The following is a 16959-nucleotide window of genomic DNA, read 5'->3' as shown; positions in this document are numbered from 1 at the left end:
CATTCAATGGACAAGACGGCGAGGACACCAAGTACAAGGAGCAAGAAGAAGCGTAGCCTAAAAGTCGTTCTGCCTCGTCCAGAATGCAGATGGGCCTCTCACGGTAGGTCAAATCAGGCTGAAGGTCATTGGCTTGGTGATCGACATCCTTGTAGAGATTGGGCTTGTTTGGAACTTGGAGACACTTCCGGAGTTGTGACACATGGAATACGTTGTATACATCGGATAGTTCAGGTGGTAGCTCCAACTAGTACGCAACTTCTCCTCGTCGGTCAGTGATCTTGAAGGGACCGATGTATCTTGGTGCGAGTTGTCCTTTGACATGGAAGCGCTGGGTTCCCTTGAGAGGTGTGATCCGGAGATAGACATGGTCTCCAACTCGGAAGGTCATGTCTCGATGACGTGAGTCAGCGTAGCCCTTCTGTCTTGACTTGGCAGTCTTCAAACGCCCTCTGACAAGCTGGACTTACTCTTCTGCTTCACGGAGGATATTGGGCCCAAATACTAGTCCTTCTCCGGTCTCGGACCAGTTGAGGGGTGTGCGGCACTTCTGTCCATATATCACTCCAAATGGTGACTGTTGTTGTAGGAGAACTCGACGAAGGGTAGGCAATCTTCCCACTTGGCTCCATATGCTAACACACATGCACGAAGCATGTCTTCGAGTATCTGGTTTAATCGTTATGTCTGTCCTCCGGTCTGGGGTGGAAAGCAGTGCTGAAGGACAACTTGGTCCCTATGGACTCTTGGAACTTCTTCCAGAACCTTGAGGTAAACTGGGTTCCTCGATCTGACACAATCTCCTTGGGAACACCATGAAGGCTTACGATTCGGTTGATGTAGAGACTGGCTAACGGGTTCCCCTTGTACGTTGTCTTGATAGGAATGAAGTGGGCAACTTTGGTCAAATGGCCGACTATGACCCAGATGGAGTCATGTCCCTTGTTTGACCTAGGAAGTCCACTGATGAAATCCATTCCGACTTTATCCCATTTCCACTCGGGAACCTTGAGTGGTTGGAGCAATCTAGCAGGTCGCTGATGTTCAGCTTTGACTCTCTAGCATATGTCACACTTAGCGACGAAACTGGCTATCTCTCTCTTCATGCCATGCCACCAGAATATTTCCTTCAGGTCTTGATACATCTTGGTTCCTCCGGGGTGGATGGAATATGGGGTGTCATGAGCTTCTTGCAAGATCAAATTCTTGAGCTCAACCTTGTTGGGTACGCAAATGCGACTCCCAAAACACACAATTCCTTGCTCATCTTCTGAGAATCCTGGGGCCTTGCCCGCCTTGATCTTCCTCTTAATGCCTTCAATACTTTCGTGTCCCTTCTGAGCTTCCTTAACATCATCCATCAAGGTAGGCCTCACTTCGAGGTTGGCCAAGAATCCTGGTGCAACCAGTTCCAACCCGAAGCTTTCAAATTCCTTATACAAGGTGGGTAGCGTTTCCTTAGTCATAGCATTCAAGGAACAAGCCTTTCTGCTTAAGGCATCTGCTACCACATTAGCCTTTCTAGGGTGGTATTGAACACTGAGGTCATAATCCTTGATCAACTCTAGCCATCTTCTCTGCCTCATGTTCAACTCCTTTTGAGTGAAGATATACTTTAGACTCTTATGATCGGTGTATATCTCGCACCGCTTCCCTAGGAGGTAATGCCGCCATGTCTTCAGGGCATGAACCACTGCTGCTAACTCAAGGTCATGAGTAGCATAGTTCTCTTCGTGGGGACGTAGCTGTCTGGATAGATATGCTACGACTCTGCCTTCTTGCATCAGAACACTTCGCAATCCAGTTCGCGAGGCATCGCAATATATCAAAAATTCCTTGTGAATATCAGGTGTAGCCAGAACTGGAGCAATGTTCAATCTCTTCTTCAGCTCCTGGAAGCTCTCTTCGCACTTCGGTGTCCACTCAAACTTCTTGTCCTTCTTCAAGAGCTGGGTCATGGGTCGGGCAATGCTTGAGAATCCTTCAATGAACTTGCAGTAATATCCCGCGAGTCTGAGGAAGCTTTTGACTTCCTTCACATTGCTCGGGGTTTGCCATTCAGTCAAGGCTTGAATCTTGGTGGGATCCACTGACAATCCTTCGGCAGTCAATTTATGACCCAAGAATCCAACTTCATGCAGCCAAAATTCGCACTTGCTGAACTTGGCGTACAATTGGTGTTCTCGAAGCTTGTCTAGGACCATCCTCAAGTGTTGCTCGTGCTCTTCTTCTGTCTTCGAGAAGACAAGAATGTCATCAATGAAGACGCCAACAAACTTTTCCACATATTCCATGAAGACCTTATTCATGACATACATGAAGTAAGTTGGGGCATTGGTCAATCCAAAGGACATGACCGTGTACTCATACATGCCATATCAGGTTACAAATGTCGTCTTCGGAATATCTTGGGGTCTGATTTTCAGCTGGTAGTACCCAGATCTGAGGTCGATCTTGAAGAACACCTTGGCCCATTGAGTTGATCAAACAGGTCTTCAATCTTGGGAAGTGGATACTTGTTCTTGATTGTAACTTCATTGAGGGAGCGATAGTCAATGCACACGCGGATGGTACCGTCCTTCTTTGCCACAAACAGAACAGGTGATCCCCAAGGTGAGGCACTAGGACGGATAAATCCCTTGCTCAACTGCTCCTCTAGTTGCTTCTTCAACTCTGCTAACTCTTCCGATCCCATCCTATAAGGCCTCTTATAGATGGGTCCTGCTCCGGGCATGAGCTCTATGATGAACTCAATGTCTCGGTCAGGAGGCATTCCCGGTAGCTCGTCAGGAAAGACATCAGGGTATTTGCATACTACCGGCACTTGCTCCAACCAACTTCAGTTAGACAGTTGACTAGGGTGACTTGGGCAGAATAGGAGTTGGATGTAAATTGAACTTCGACTCCTTGGTCATTGGTCATAGTGACCATGCGGTTGGCACAATCTAACAAGCCTTGGTGCTTGATGAAACAATCCATTCCTAAGATCACATCCAAGCCTTGTGATCTTAAGATGATAAGGTCTGCTAGGAAATCTACCCCGTTAATGATGATTTCGACTCCTTTACAACCTATCTTGGCTCTCATCTCTGCTCTGGGGGTTTGTACCACCATGGGATTATTCAGGGGTGTAGGGGTCATGCCACTTTTTGATGAAAACTTTTGGGTGAAAAATGAATGTGTGGCTCCAGAATCAAACAAGACAGTTGCAGGTGCTGAGTTGACAAGGAACGTACCCAACACGACGTCCGGGTCTTCCTGAGCTTCTTCTGCAGTAACGTGATTCACATGACCCTTTCCATTGTTGGGCGGGTTGCGGGGAGCTTGGTTCCTTGGTGGCATTCCGCGGCCTTGTCCTGGGTATTGCGCATTGGGGCGTGGGGCATCGGGCTTCTTGTTGGGGCAATACTTGGAGTAGTGTCTTGGCTGACCACATCCAAAACAAGTGACTTGATTGGAGTTGTTGCTCTTGCCGGCATTGTTATTGGGGTTGTTGTAAGCTGGCCTGGGGTTGGCATACTGCTGAGGCTCATAGTTGGTGCGGGGTGCAGGGGCTCTTGGCTGCTGATATGTTGGCTTGACCGGGGCTGGCTGCCACGGGCGAGGTTTCTGGTTGCTGGAGCTAACCTTGCTAATCATCTTGCACTTATGAGTATCATCCAAAGCACATCGCTTCTCCTCAAGCATGAGTGCCCACCAAATCAGGAAAGGTTGGGCAATCACACACAACAAGCGAGTACTGCAGAGTCTGGTTAAGGCCTTCCATGAAGCACTCTCTTTTGGCAGCATTAGTGCTGACATCTTCAGGAGCATACCTTGATAGAACGCTAAACTTCTGCATGTACTCCTTAACAGTGCTACTTCCCTGCTTCGGGGCCCGGAACTCACGCTTCTTGATGGCCATAATTCCGGAAGGAATATGGGCCTTGCGGAATTCTACCTTTAAGTCATTCCAAGTGATGTTTTGCCCAGCATGCATGACCTTGAATCCATCCCACCAAGCTCTGGCAGTTCCCCTGAGACAGTGGGCAGCATATGCCACCCTCTCCCGGTCTTCAATGCAGCCGACTAGGTCCAACAGATCCTCAATGGTGCGGACCCAGTCTTGTGCATCCAGTGGTTCGGCAGTCTCGATGAAGGTGGGTGGTGCATGCTTCTTGAACTCTGCCAACATGGAACATCCATTGTCGTTCCCCGCCTGCTGGCGGTTGTTGGTGACAGCTTGAGCAATCATTTGGAGGGCTACATTGTTGGCTTGGCTCTCCTCTCGGAAGGCTTGGAGAAGCTGAGCCATGTCCATGTTCGGGGGAGGTGGTGGTGGTGGAGCTTGTCCTTGGGTTTCGTTCTGGCTGGCTCCTCCTTGGGTGGATCCTTCGGCTTCTTGCTGATGGGTAGAGGTACCAGTATGGGTTACAACAGGCATCCTGTCGGAGCGGTCAAGTTCTCATGATCGGGATAAAACGAGGGATAACAAGGTAGATGGGGTGCCTGGTAAGGGGGTGGGTGTGACACAATTTTAAGTTAAGCAAAGGCCGGAAGGGCCAGACTCATGCATTAAAACCAAATGGGTGATGTAGTCGTTTACAAGTTCCCGAAAGGGAAAGTACAACTTTCATCAAAACAAGTCAAAAACAAACACAACACAACATGGTTTGATTTGAACCATTACATGGACTCGACTTCGCATAAGGGGTACACAACTTATCCTACCTCAAGGGTTACGGACTGGCCTAACCTAGTCCTAAACGGTGTCTAAGTTATGGAATGCTCGGTCGCGTATCCCGGCTCCTCTGGGTCTTCCTCCTCATCTTCATCCATCTCAGTTTCTTCGTCACTTGAGGGAGTGGGGGAGTGGAGGAGCTGAACACGGTGCTGCTTCGCTGGTGGCACCGTGAAGAGGTTGCGATAGTCCTTCGCCATCATACGGCGTGGCTGAGATGATCCCTTGGCATGTGTAACCTGAGGGGGTCGCCCGACTCGATAGGCAACAACGGGTTGTCCAGGGGGTGCACCATCCTTCTTGATCCTGTCCGCCTTTGTCTGAGCTAGGCGGAGGAGTTCCTTGGTCTTGTGGAGTTCCTTCCGAAGCTCCATCAACTCCGAGGCCAGGTGATGTGCCAGGCTGTCAGCACACAAGCTGAAGTAGGTATGGAAACGGGGGGGAGTCCTTCGTCCATGGGTGGGGCTGGTGCACTACTCCCGTCATCACCCTCCTTCCAAGAAGGCAGGTAACGGTTGGCTGGCTCGCTTGCCATCTCTGGCAGAAGATCCCAAAGGCGAGTCAGCGCCTTGAGTGCAGCAGTCTCAACGGTGAGGAGCAGGGTCGCCATCTGGAGTCCTTCAAAGAACCAGCTCGTCGGAGAGTCGTTCGCCCTCACGACTACCTATATGTGATACTCCTTCTTGGTGATGTTGATCCAGTGCTCGTCATAGGAGAAGGTGGGGGCTCGGGTGAACTTGCACTTCTGGAGGCTGTCCTCAACAAGCACGAGAATTCTAGTGGTCAAGAAGTCATCGGGTCTGGCGGCCATCTACAAAAGTGGAAGGGGAAGGGTCAATAGAGTAAATATGGCCCATGTTTGGGATATTTTTAGAAAAAATAGGTATATAAGTAATTTTGTAGATAGTCTTACTCTAACTAACGTCCATGCTATCTAAGGCTTCCTACAGTCAGGATGGCTCTAATACCAGCTCATTGTTGACCCCGACTCATAAGTCATGATCACCGAATGCACGTGTACAGTGATCCCAGAGATCAATGCTCACTGAACAAACAAAAGCTGAATAACAAGAGTCTTACATCCATACATATCATCTTACACAAATTATGACCATTATGGCCAAGTCTTACATAGATAAGGCCACAAGGGCTGAATACAAAAAAACTTAAACAGCGGAAATCTTCATCGATAAGTAGAAACCATGCCATCTGCCTTAACCCTACAGGCATTCTGACTAGGAAACGTCCTAGATCGCATGTTCGTCACCAAGGAACTCTTCCTCGAACTCCTGCTCTTCCATGCCTGGCCAATTAGATAACCAGTGGCAAGCCAATGAGTACTTTGAATGTACTCACACGCAACCCATGTTTTGGCTTAAGATACAAGAATGCATGACATAGGTAGTTTTCTTTTGCAGAAAGCTAATTTTATTGTGCTATGACATGTTCAACAACTGGTAAAACTTGCATCATATGAATTCAAGTAACCATAGGGACTGGTTACAGATACCAACATAAATGGAGTGGGCTTCAACCCAGCTTCAATCATGTCATGTCATTTGACTTGACCCAAGTGGTTCTTCCCACTTATCCAAGCACACACACTTGTTTGTAAACAAGTGGATGTAGCCCAAGAGCGGTTACCCAACTGTCCTTGACCATGGACATGGCTATTCGAATAGTTTTACACTCTGCAGAGGTTGCACACTTTACCCACAAGATCCGGGGAACTTCCGTGTCATCCACGACCCGCGGTACCTCAAGTACCCGGGGTAAGCCCCCGATCACTATCTTTCCCTAGACGACACTAACATAGAGTCCACTCGATTGGTAGTAACCCTCGTGCCAAATATTACACATCTTAAAATTGTGGAGCCTCGCTCCCATACTCATCACATACCACTGGCACAGGGTACCAATGGTGTGTCCGGTGCCCTGTGAAAACAGTCATGGCCGCCTATCCAAGCACGACCCTGTCCCGAGAGTGACCTCGTGTCACCCCCGTCACTAGTAATGTGGGCACCATGCTAGTATCGACCTAGGTAATCAATAATGCCCTTTCCCATATAAGGGTAGAGTGATTGCGCATGTAAGGTTGGAATAACGGTCGCAACTTAAACCAATTCATTTTGGAAACAACACACACACTTGCTTCGGTACACCACTTCGTCATCAAGTGGCCACCCAACTCATCATCTCCCTCGGGCATAAGTGGCACCCGACCGGGTTTTTGAAAAGTCTTTTGGAAATACTTTGTCTCCGTCACCATGCATATTCCCGTCCTCTTTTTGCGTAGCAACTACTAGCATCCTATCTTCTCCCACCGACAAACCCTCATAAGAAGGTAGGGTCATGCACAATGCAAGTATCAACCAGGAAACAACAGAGGCAAACCACCCCAAGTGGTCACCTCATCATCATGACTCCGATGCAAGCAGTAAAAGTGTTATATAACATGCATAAAAAGGGTTTCATAGACATGGTCAAAGGGCTGCTTTCCTTGGTTGGCTTGGTCTTCAAAGTCTTAAAGTCCTTCTCATTCTTCTTCTCCAACTACTTCATCAAACACGGGATCTATTTGTCGCAACAGAAGCAATGGAGAAATAAGGCAATAATAAAAACAGAGAAGTCAAAGTTCTCAGAAAAATGTCAACTTAATTTTGTTAAATACTAGGAGGAAAACTAAGAATGGGAAAATTCTTAGTTTTGGACTTGGAGCTAAGGGAAAAAGTAATGGATTTTCAAACAAGGATTTAATTGCTCAATTTGAATTTAAATTTGAATAGTACAGAAAAGTTGGTTGGGCATGTATGAAAGCTACACCATTAAATAGGTGGGATTTTTACAAGATTTTAGGAACTGGAATTATTACATTTGGATTAATATTTAATCCTGTGGAATTTTTGGAAAAGGGACAGAAAAAGAAAAAGAGAAAGGGCACTGTGCCCGCTGGGCCAGAACAGCTGCAGTGCAACCGGCCCAGAGGGGAAAAGGCCCAGGCAAACCAGCGTGCACGCGCCAGGTTTTCAAACCTGACGGGCGGGGCCCGGGCGTCAGCGAGAGAGAGAGGGGTGAGGGAGAGGTGAGGATGACAGGTGGGCTCCACCTTCATCTCTAACCTCATGGGAGAGAGGTCAGCGAGCTCATCGGTGATGCTATTGGGCACGACAGGTCGAGCGGGTGGCACCGTTGGACTCAGGGGGATGTCGCCGTTCGGGTGGTGGTGGAGGTGGTCGTCGGAGCAGCCTGGTTCGCCGGCGATGAGGTCACGCGGTGGAGGTGCTTCGGGCGTTGGTGGTTCCGGCCGTTCCCGGCTGCAAAAAGAGCAGGGAAGAGAGGGGAAAGGCTCAGTGATGCCGCGCTGTTCCAGATTGAGAGAGAATGGGGGCGGAGGAGGCCTGTACCGCGCAAACGCCGATGAGCCGAGGCGGCAGAGCTCGCGCTCGATCTCGAGCTCGGGCGGCTCTAGAGACAAATGGGTGGCGCAGGAGGTTGATTAGGAGTGTGGGGGAGCGACAGGGAGTGACAAAGAGGCTCGGGGTCACCTTATATAGGCTGGCCGAGGTCCACCGTAGGTGCGGCCTACGGGCATCCGCGGGATCGGCTCGGCTGGCCGTTAGAGAGGGAATGTAGGGATCGAGGGTGTTCGTGGGAGTGGTCTAGGGTGCCAGGGCGAGAAAGGAGGAGCAGGACGAGCTGCCGGTGGGCCACAGGAGCGGCGCGAGCATTGGCCGAGCAGGGCGGGGCTCTGGCGCAAGCTGCAGGAGAGAAAGGAGGGCGTGGGAGCAAGTGGGCGGCCTGCTGGTGTGGAGCGGACGTCGAGGGGCATCGACTGGCGCGTGGGGGAGGCTCGAGGTGGTCGGGGTCGCGGCGTCAATGGTCGGGTGCCCTGCCAGGCGCTCTGGAGCGCGACTTTTGCCGGCATCCGCGGTTTCCCCGCGTCCTCGCATGTCCACTTGCGTCTGGCAGCTGAAGGGGCATGGGGGATGCTCTGGAAAGCTGAGGGGAGAGAAGGAGGCTGAGAGAGTGAGAGAGAGAGAGAGAGAGTGAGAGAGAGATGAATCCATTGTCCAGAGAAGAAAAATGGGGTTCTCCCCCCCTTCATCATTGCTTCCTCGGGCATAAAAGCATACAGGTGCTAGAGGGGGACTAGGAGGGGCTGTGGTAAAACTTTGAGCCCGTGGAGATTAGTGGAAGAGGTCAGAATGGTGCTTTTGGAAATGTGGCAGAAGGTGTTTGTTGTTGGTTTGGGCAAGAAAATGAATTACACTTGCCATGAGACTTAATAGGATGGAATGGCATATATAATTAGGGCCTTCTACCAATTTTGAGCTTATTTGGGCAAAGTTGCCAATGCAACTTTTGTAAACCCTAGAAATCAATATAAATGCATTTACCAAGATCTAGTCATGCAAAACCATTCCCCTTGATGTACCACTTGGTGTAGTGTCATCATTTAGGGGTTAAATAATTTCCACACAGTTTGGGGGCAATTGGAATAAGTTGGCAATGTAAAGTTGTTCAAGTTTGGTTTTGGGCAGAAAGGGTTTTGGGGCACTTTTGTGAAGCAAAATAATTTTGATTGAGATGAAACTTTGCAAGATCGTCTCATTAGGCATATGTGACTTACTATAATTTTCTTGGATTTATTTGAAAATATTTCTTATAGAAATATCTCAAATTCTTGAAATGGACAGAAATGGTTTTGGAGGGTTTTGCCCAATATTTTTAACATAACCATGTGTTGAAACTCTTATATATGGAAAATATATGTCCACTGAGTTTCCCTAAAGTTTCTCAAATATTTTTGAAATAGTTAAATAATTTTAACCTATTAAAGACCATTTCTCACCTTAAGAAAAAGACTTTAAATAAAATAGCAAAAATATCTTTTAAAATAATATTTTTGTGGTTTATGGGGGTCCTATACCTAATAGGTTTCAAATATATTATTTGAAATATTTTTCATACCCCAAATCAAGTACTTGCAGTGCAAATCTCAATTCAGGGTTTTTTGGAAAACTAATTTTTAAAATACCATTTGGCCAAATTATTTTTGTAAGAAAATACTATATTGCACTATACACATGGCATGATCATTGGGCAGAAGTTTGGGGCAAGGAGATGGTGTATAGAAGGTGAAGTTATGTTGACCTTAAAGAGCACTTGAAAAACCACAAAGAGAAAACCAACTCCAAAATAAAAGCCAAATGATGCAAAAGTTTTTGTTCGTCCAAATTTTCATGCTTTATTAATGCAAGTGACATGTTACAAAATACTGGGTGTGACACACCAGGTCGTCCTCATGCATATCATCGCAATGGTAGGGTTGCACAACCACCTGAGGTACGAGATCATGACCATCTTCCTAAACTAAAATTGAATATTCCACCATTTGATGGTAGATATGTTCCTAATATATGTCTTACTTGGGAGTTAGAAACTGAACAACATTTTACATGTTTACAATATCCTGAGGAGAGACGTGTTCCTGCTGTTGTTTGTGCTTTCACTAGTTTTGCATGTGTTTGGTGGTCCGAATATTGTAGATTATATCCTATTCCAGCTACTTGGGCTGCTTTGAAAACTGCTATGCGTACTCGTTGGGTTCCACCATATTATCAACGTGAATTACTTCAAAAATTGCACCGCTTAAGACATGGAACAAAATTTGTAGAAGAATATTATCACAAATTACAAACCGGCATGATTCAATGTGGTATTGTTGAGGAGAATGAAGCTATGCTTGCACGTTTTACGAGTGGATTAAATAGAGAGATTCAGACCATTCTGGCGTATAAGGAATATAATAATATCACTCGTTTTTATTCCATCTTGCTTGCAAAGCTGAACGTGAAGTGCAGGATCGACAGGCATTGGCGTGAAGTAACTTTTCTACAAGTCGACCTTCAACATGGACACCGCGTGCATCCTCTACTTCCACACATTCTGCTGCACCGGTGCCTCCGTCAGCTGCCACCGCCAACCATGATACAAGAAAAGCAGGCACAACCACCACTATCTGCCAAGAGCACACCTTCTGGGCCTGCACAGAGTTCTTCATCCATGGCATCAACAGGACAAACACATGATATTATTTGTCATCATTGCAAGGGTGGAGGTCATTATGCGAGACAATGCCCATCTAAGGGTGTGATGATTGTTACTGAAGATGCTGCAGGTATGAATGTTTAGTTGCTCAGCGTGTTTTGAGTGTGCAAGTTACACAAGCTGAGCAAAATCAGAGGCATAATTTGTGCCATACAAAGGGAGTCGTGAAGGAACGTTCTATTTGCGTCATCATAGATGGAGGGAGCTGCAACAGCTTGGCTAGCATGGAGATGGTGGAGAAGCTATCTCTCACCACAAGACCACATCCACATCCTTACTACATCCAATGGTTCAATAGGAGCGGCAAGGTTAAGGTAACACATATTGTTCGCGTGCATTTTAGTATCTCTACATATGCTCATTTTGTTGATTGTGATGTGGTACCTATGCAAGCATGTTCCTTATTACTTGGTAGACCATGGCAATTTGATAAAAAAAATTGTACACCATGGTAGAAACAATCAGTATACCCTTGTTCATAAGGACAAAAATATTACTTTGCTTCCTATGACTCCTGATTTCATTTTGAAAGATGATATTAATAGAGCTAATAAAGCAAAACAGGAGAAACATAAGAGTGAAAATCAGACTGTGGCAAAAGAATTTGCGCAAGAAATGAAGCCTAATAATAAACCATCTAGTCTTGCTTCTGAAATTAAATTGAAAAGTGCATGTTTACTTGCCACCAAATTTGATATTGATGATCTAGATTTCAGCAAATCTGGTTGCTATGCTTTTGTGTGCAAAGAGGCGTTATTTTCTTTCAAGGGTGTACCTTCCTGTTTGCCTCCTGCTGTCACTAACATTTTGCAGGAGTTCACTGACGTCTTTCCACAAGACGTGCCACCGAGATTACCACCTACTCGAGGGATTGAGCATCAGATTGACTTAATTCCCGGTGCTTCGCTGCCTAACCGTGCGCCATACTGTACCAATCCAGAGGATACGAAGGAGATTATGCGTCAAGTACAGGAGCTGCTCGACAAAGGTTATATACGTGAATCTCTTAGTCCTTGTGTTGTTCCTATTATACTAGTGCCAAAAAAGGATGGTCCGTCGCGTATGTGTGTTGATTGTAGAGGCATTAATAATATTACTATTCATTATCGTCATCCTATTCCTAGGCTAGATGACATGCTTGATGAATTGAGTGGCTCTACAATATTCTCCAAAGTTGATTTGCGTAGTGGATACCATCAAATTCGTATGAAATTGGGAGATGAATGGAAAACAACATTTAAAACTAAGTTTGGATTATATGAGTGGTTAGTCATGCCTTTTGGGTTAACTAATGCACTTAGTACTTTCATGAGATTAATGAACGAAGTTTTACGTGCTTTCATTGGACGATTTGTGGTAGTCTATTTTGATGATATACTGATTTATAGCAGATCTTTGGAGGAACATTTGGAACATTTATGTGTTGTTTGTATTGCTCTATGTGATGCACGTTTGTTTGGTAACCCTGGGAAGTGCACCCTCTGCATCGACCGAGTATCTTTTCTTGCATATGTTGATAAAGCCAAGATCGAAGCTATTGAGAGTTGGCCGCAGCCCAAAACGGTCACACAAGTGAGGAGTTGGCCTCACTAGATTCTATAGGCGTTTTGTGAGAGATTTCAGCGCCATTGCTGCACCTCTCAATGAGCTTACAAAGAAGGATGTACCTTTTGTTTGGGGTACCTCACAGGAAGAACCCTTCACGGTATTGAAAGATAAGTTGACACATGCTCCTTCACTCCAACTTCCTGATTTTAATAAGACTTTTTGAGCTTGAATGTGATGCTAGTGGAATTGGATTAGGAGGTGTGTTATTACAAGATGGCAAACCTGTTGCATACTTTTCTGAAAAATTGAGTGGGCCTAGTCTGAATTATTCTACTTATGATAAAGAATTATATGCTCTTGTTCGGACTTTAGAAACATGGCAACATTATTTATGCCCCAAAGAATTTGGTATACATTCTGATCATGAATCGTTGAAACATATTAAAAGTCAAGCTAAACTAAATCGTAGACATGCTAAATGGGTTGAATTCATTGGGACTTTCCCTTATGTCATTGAACACAAGAGGGGTAAAGAAAATGTTATTGTTGATGCATTGTCTCATCACTATACTATGCTTTCACAATTTGCCTTCAAAATGTTTGGTTTGGAGACCATCAAAGATATGCCCTTTTGAAATTGTGTATGGTTTCCTACCTCGTGCACCAATTGATTTGTTGCCTCTTCCATCTTCGGAGAAGGTTAATTTTGATGCTAAAGAACGTGCTGAATTGATTTTAAAAATGCATGAGTTAACTAAGGAAAACATTGGGTGTATGAATGCTAAATATAAACTTGCAGGAGATAAGGGTAGAAAACATGTTGTGTTTGCCCCTGGAGATCTTGTTTGGTTACATTTGTGTAAGGATAGATTTCCTAATTGCGCAAATCAAAGCTAATGCCACGTGCTGATGGTCCTTTTAAGGTGTTAGAGAAAATAAATGATAATGCATATAAACTTGAGCTGCCTGCAGATTTTGGGGTTAGTCCCACTTTTAACATTACATATTTGAAGCCTTATTTGGGTGAGGAACATGAGCTTCCATCGAAGACGACTTCATTCCAAGAAGGGGAGGATGATGAGGATAAGAATACCATTGTTAAACCCATAGCCCCTGCTACTATATATACTGGACCAATTACTAGAGCTCACGCACGCCAATTCAATTACCAGGTACTTCCGTTTCTTGGTAACGATTCTAATGTTCATGAGAATATGATGCTGCCTAAATTGGATACATTTGTTTTGCTTACAAATGAAGTGCCTAGCTTGGACAAGAAAGATGAACCTTGGAGCAAGTTCAAGCATGGAGATGATGGCGTGCGCAAGGGGAACAAGAACGGAGTTACAAGTGATGATTCCAAGACTTTGAAGCCACCATAATGAGTGCATGAAGCCTTGGACGAAATATACAAGATGCCACTTCATAAATTTCGTCCAGAGGCTATTCTAGGTGTTGCATCACCTTATTTTTGGGCCAGGCCCATGTAATTTCAAAATACTTGATTATAGGCTGTTTTTAGAGTCCGTATGTGTGGGGAAACAAGAGTTAGGGTTGGTTTCGGACCCCTCCTCCAAGGGCCACGAAATTCCCCCCTCTCTCCTCCATATATACAGCCCTTAGGGCATCGTTTAGACTTTGGGTTCTGTTTAGATTATAAGTTCGCCATAGCTGCAACTTGGCGTACTTCGTTTGTGTTCAACAACTAGACAAAGGCGTCACAGAACCCCACCTTCATTAATAAAGCATTCCTCTAAATATTCGCAATATCCAGATTGTAATCTCAGTTTCTTGTTTGTTTTTCGTTTGCTCGTAGGAAACAGTCCCTCGTGGTCAGGTTGATCGTGCTCCGGCATGGTCCATAACCCCTCGGAAGTTGGTTTAGCGATTGCTAAGGCGCGATGTCTCGCACGTTCGTAGTCGGATCGTCAAGGTCGACTCCCACAGAAAATGGTAGCCACCATCTCATCGAAACATCAGGACACCTTCGCCCCTATCAACCCAGGTGTGTCAAATCAATCCTAGATTTTAAGGTATCTTTCGTCTTGCCTTCAATATTAAGAAGTGTGCCGATAATGATGTCACATATATTTTTCTCGATGTGCATCACATCAAGATTATGCCGGAGATCCGAATCTTTCCAATACTCCAAGTCCCACAAAGTGGACCTGCAGGTAAACAATAATCTCTCTTATGCCATGCCACGCTTCCTTTTCCCGCTACCATTACCAGGATGGTATCCTGGTGTAATATGCCAGACCTTCTCTAATTCCACTTGCAAGTCATCGGTGGTGACCCTCTTTGGCGCATCACAGTTTTCATGCTTTGCATTGAACACATATCTTCGGTATTTTGTAGGATGCTGCTTGTCCTTGGCAAGGAAACAACGATGTCCAATGTAACAGATCTTGCTAAGTATTGCGTATGACAGCGGATTCCTGTCACAATGAACACATGCATTGTAACCATGTGTCGTTCACCCTGACATAGTGCCCAAAGCCAAAAATCATGGATGCACCAAATTATAACAACACGCAGAAAGAAATCAGCTGGTGGGCTGCTATGTAGGTCTCGATTGAGAACGCCCCTCCATAGCTGTTGAAGTTCCTCCACAAGAGGCTCCATGAATAAATCAAAATCCTTTCTAGGACTTTTTGGACCTGGGATGAGCAAGGCCATCATATAGTTTGATTCTTTGGTTAAGACATTTGGAGGCATGTTGTAAGGGATAACAAGCACTGGCCACATGCTATATGTGGCGCTCTGGTGGCCAAATGGGTTAAAACCATCTAAAGCTAAGCCAAGTCTAATGCTTCTCGGGTCGGCAGCAAACTTTTTGTGTTTATGATTGAAGCTTTTCCAGTCACTACCATGAGATGGATGGCTCATTACATTCTGATCTCTGTACTCCTGGTTCCTAGAATGCCATAGTACATCCTCTCTTGTTTCAGCATCATGAAACAACCTCTGCAATCTTGGTATAATTGGAAAATGTCTCAGAACATTATGAGGAATCCTCTCGCCATCTTTACATCTTGATGATTTGCATTTTGGGTATTCACTTAAGTTGGCATAATCCTTCCGGAACAGAACACAATTATTCTTACAAACATGGATCATATCATATCCAATTCTAACTGCACGAAGGAAATTCTTCATTTTACTATAGGTGTGTTGCAACTCAAATGCATCTGGGAAAGATTTGTGGAAAGCAGCCAACATCGCATCGAATGATTTGTTGGTCATCCGCTCAGATGTCCTCACCTGAAGAAAGGTGACCATACCTGAAAATACTAACAGCTTAATTCCTAGGGTGATGGGCACGTTGCATTGTTCCAACATGCGGGCCCACCATTTTTCTTCTACAGGTGAAAGTTCACGAAATGCACGAGCATTTCGTAGCATTGTTTCAATGTTGGTCAAACTCACTGGCTCCGCCACCACCACCTCCTCCTCTTCTTCCACCTGAGCATCATGCAGATCAAGATGGTGATCTGCTGCTTCCACATAGTCAGTAACATTTGATGTTCACGGGTTCACCATGATGAACCAACCTAGTATATATGGCCGACATCCCATACAAGTGTAGATGATTTTGCACAATTGACTGGGGTCTTGTAACTGAATTCATACAACTTCTACACTGGCAGAGCACATCTGATTTCGGACCACCATACTCATCTCTGATAAAGTTCATGAAGTTTTCAACCCCCTCAACATATGCATCGGAGAATCTTCGAGCAGAAGTTATTCAACTCCTGTCCATCCGTTAGACATACAAATTAGTTCTTCTACTAGATATTATAGGAAAAACATATATGCTTTTTTATGAAGTCCAAAAAAATACCTAGGTCGATGTCTAAAGCTATGGCAAGATATTTGAACAAGCAGATCTACGTAACGAAATATATGTAAAGCTAATTCAGCAAACACATTTGAGTGCTAAATTATGGTAGGCTGTTTCAGCAGCCAATGAGGCCAAGCACATAGCCATCGAAGGTCATCTCAGCAACAAAGATCGAGTATAAAACGGTGTAGAGCTATTTCACCTAACAGATTGGCTACTAGACCATGGCAATCTACGTCACAATAAATATATGGCAGGATATTTTAGCAACTAATCGGGCTTGGCATGCCATCTCAGCTAAGTAGATTGAGTGTAGAATAGGGCAAGGAAGCTTCTTAAGTAGAGCATATTGACTATAAACTACTTCGGCAAATAGTGAGATTAATAGTGTCTATGAGCTAACATTCAGCGCTACATCGATATGCATGGGGCCTCAGTCTAGAATGAGCATACTGTGGGAGAAGCTGACCACCGTGCGTCTCCACACGAACGTCACTAGCGGTGGCAGCACTGACTGATGTGCGTCTCCACAGGAACGTCGCTAGCTGTGGTCACGCGGCTAGAGGACGATAGTCTATGAGATCATACTGTGGGAGCGAGAGGATCGCCGTGCGTCCCCTCGACCTACCGCAGCACCGACGTATCGGCGCAGCCGGGAGGGCAGCTTTGTCGAAGCGAATGGAGTGGAGGGGGCCAAGCGGGAGGGCGTTTGGGGAATATTATTGGCTAGTTG

The sequence above is a fragment of the Triticum dicoccoides genome, chromosome 2A, assembly GCF_002162155.2.
Source record: "Triticum dicoccoides isolate Atlit2015 ecotype Zavitan chromosome 2A, WEW_v2.0, whole genome shotgun sequence".
In the NCBI taxonomy this organism is placed as follows: domain Eukaryota; kingdom Viridiplantae; phylum Streptophyta; class Magnoliopsida; order Poales; family Poaceae; genus Triticum; species Triticum dicoccoides.
Note: the sequence above shows the minus strand (reverse complement) of the source record.